The sequence below is a fragment of the Notamacropus eugenii genome, chromosome X, assembly GCF_028372415.1.
Source record: "Notamacropus eugenii isolate mMacEug1 chromosome X, mMacEug1.pri_v2, whole genome shotgun sequence".
Lineage (NCBI taxonomy): Eukaryota > Metazoa > Chordata > Mammalia > Diprotodontia > Macropodidae > Notamacropus > Notamacropus eugenii.
The window spans coordinates 37980440-37984372 of NC_092879.1; positions in this window are offsets into that span (position 1 = coordinate 37980440).

The following is a 3933-nucleotide window of genomic DNA, read 5'->3' on the forward strand; positions in this document are numbered from 1 at the left end:
TGTAACACAAGTGACAAATATGATATGGGTGGCACATGGCACACAAAGACAGCTGTCACAAATGTGACATATATCAGCAATGTGACATAGGTGACAAAATCGACAAAGTTGACAAATATTTTAATAGTGACAAATATGACACAGCTGGCACATGGGGCAAAAGTGACAAGTGTCACAAATATGACACAGGTGACAAGTGTCACAAATGTGTCAGAAGTGTCCCATGTCACAAGTGTGACACATGTGACAAATGTGATATGGGTGGCAAATGGCACACAAGGGACAGTTTTCACAAATGTGACATATTTGACCAATGTGACAAATATGACACAAGTGAGAAAATTAGCACAAGTGAGAAATGTGACATGGGTGGCACATGCAACATGGCTCATGGATAGATGTGAGAAAAATGACAAATGTGACAAATACAACCACGTGACAAATGTGACACGTGTCAAGTGTGACACCAGCCACAAATGTGACAGAGGTGACAAATGCAAAATGTGACAAATGAGATACAAGTGACATATGTGACATGGGTGGCAGAAGTAACACGGGAGACACATGGGGCACATGTGACATAGGTGGTAAACTTGACAATATGACACAAGACACAAATGTGACATGGTTGGCACATGTGACATATGTGGCATGGGGGCATGCATGAAATAACTGACCAGTGAGACAAAAGTGACAAAATTAAGAAATGTGACACAAGTGACAAATGTGACATAGCAGAAAAAATTGACAAATTTGACAATAATTTACTGGTGACAAATATGACACAGGTAGCACATGGTATACAAGTGACAAGTGCCACAAATGTGACACAAGTGACAAGTGTGACAAATGTGACACAAATAACAAATGTGTGAGAGGTGCCCAATGTGACAAGTGTGAGACAACTGGCAAATATGATAGGGGGGCACATGGCACACAAGGTACAGCTGCCACAAATGAGACATATTTGACCAATGTGACATAGGAGACAAAACTGACAAAGTTGACAAATATTTTACTAGTGGCAAATATGACACAGGTGGAACATGGGATGCAAGTGACAAGTGTCACAAATATGACACAAGTGACAAGTGTGACAAATGCGACACAAGTGACAAATGTGTCAGAAGTATCCAAGGTCACAAGTGTGACACAAGTGACAAATGTGTTATGGGTGGCACATGGCATACAAGGGACAGCTTTCACAAATATGACATATTTGACCAATATGACACAGGTGTCAAAATTCATAAAGTTGAAAAAAAATTTACAAGTGACAAATATGATAGAGGTGGCACATAGGATACAAGTGCAAAGTGTCACAAATAAGACACAAGTGGCAAGTGTGGCAAATGTGACACAAGTGACAAATGTGTCAGAAGTGTCCAATGTGACAAGTGTGACACAGGTGGCAAATGTGATATGGGTGGCACATTACACACAAGGGACAGCTGCCACAGATGTGACATATTTGACCAAAGTGACATAGGTGACAAAATTGACAAAGTTACCAAATATTTTAATAGTGACAATTATGACACAGGTGGCACATTGGATGCAAGTGACAAGTGTCACAAATATGACACAAGTGACAAGTGTGACATATGTGACACAAGTGACAAATGTGTCAGAAGGGTCCAATGTGACTACTGTGACAGAAGTGACAAATGTGATATGGGTGGCACAAGGCGCAAAAGGGAGAGGTGTGACAAATGTGACATATTTGACCAAAGTGACATAGGTGACAAAATTGTCAAAGTTGACAAATATTTTAATAGTGACAAATATGACATAGGCGGCACATGGAAGACAAGTGACAATTGTCAAAAATATGACACAATTGACAAGTGGGACAAATGTGACACAAGTGACAAATGTGTCAGAAGTGTGCAATGTGACAAGTGTGACACAAGTGACAAATGTGATATGGGTGGCACATGGCACACAAAGGATAGCTTTCACAAATGTGACATTTTTTGACCAATGTGACAAATATGACAAAAGCGAAAAAAGTAGCACACGTGACAAATGTGACATGGGTGGCACTTGCAACACATGTCTCATGGGTAGATATGTTACAAGTCACAAATGTGACAAATACAAAAATGTGAACAAATGTGACATGTGTCAAGTGTGACACCAGGCACAAGTGTGACACAGGTGAGAAATGCAAAATGTGACAAATGAGATAAAGGTGACAAATATAACATGGGTGGCAAATGGGATAGAAGTGAGAAGTGTCACAAATATGACACAAGTGGCAAGTGTGACAAATGCGACACAAGTTACAAATGTCTCAGAAGTGTCCAATGTGACAAGTGTGACACAAGTGACAAATCTGATATTGGTGACACATGGCACACAAGGGACAGCTGTCACAAATGTGACATATTTGACGAATGTGACATAGGTGACAAAATTGACAAAGTAGACAAATATTTTACTAGTGACAAATATAACACCAGTAGCACATGGGATAAAAGTGGGAAGTATCACAAATATGACACAAGTGGCAAGTGTGACCAATGTGACACAATTGACAAATGTGTCAGAAGTGTCTAATGTGACAATTGGGACAGAAGTGACAAATATGATATGGGTGGAACATGGGACACAAGGGACAGCTGTCATAAATGTGACATATTTAAGCAATGTGACATAGGTGACAAAATTGACAAAGTTGACAAATATTTTACTAGTGACAAATATAACACCAGTAGCACATGGGATGCCAGTGAAAAGTGTCACAAATATGACACAAGTGACAAGTGTGACATATGTGACACAAGTGACAAATGTGGCAGAAGGGTGCAACGTGACAACTGTGACAGAAGTGACAAATGTGATACGGGTGGAACAAGGCAGAAAAGGGAGAGGTGTGAGAAATGTGACATATTTGACCAAAGTGACATAGGTGACAAAATTGAAAAAGCTGACAAATATTTTAATAGTGACAAATATAACACAGGTGGCACATGGAACACGAGTGACTATTATCACAAATATGACACAAGTGACAAGTGTGAGAAATGTGACAGAACTGAAAAATGCATCAGAGGATGTCCAATGTGACAAGTGTGACACAAGTGACAAATGTGATATGGGTGCCACATGGCACACAAGGGACAGCTTTCACAAATGTGACATATTTGACCAGTGTGACAAATATGACAGAAGTGACAAAAGTAGCACCAGTGACAAATGTGACATGGGTGGCACATGTGACACAGATGGCACATGGGGCGCGTGTGACATAGGTGACAAACGTGATAATATGATACAAGTCACAAATGTGACAATGTTGGCACATGTGACATATGTGGCATGGGTGGTTCATGTGACACAAGTTATAAAATTGACAAATGTGACACAAGTGAAAAATATGGCAAATATAACAATTGTGACACAAATGACAAATGTAACGCATAGGTGGTAAAAATAGCAAATTTGAGGAACAAGATACAAATTGCAAATATGACATTGGTGGTACATGTGACATATGTGACACTGATGACACTTAGGATACAAGTGTCACAAATGTGACCCAAGTGATAACTGTGACATATTTGACAAATGTGACAAAAGTTTCAAATGTGACAAATGTGACACAAGAGACAAATATGACATGGGGGCACATGTGACATGTGTGACACGTGTGGCACATGGTACACAAGTTTCAAATATGACAAATGTGACATGAGACAAACATTACAAATGAGGCACAAGTGAAAATATGATAGACTTGCGAAATATGACAAAAGTGAAAGAAGTCATAAATGTGATGCAAATGACAATTTAGAATGGCAGTTTGGAAGTGGAATTTGGAAATCTGAATTTAGAATTGAATTATGGAATTGGAATATGAAATTGGAATTTGTAATATGGAATTTGGAATTGGAATATGGAGTTTACATTGTAATTTTGGTTTGGAAT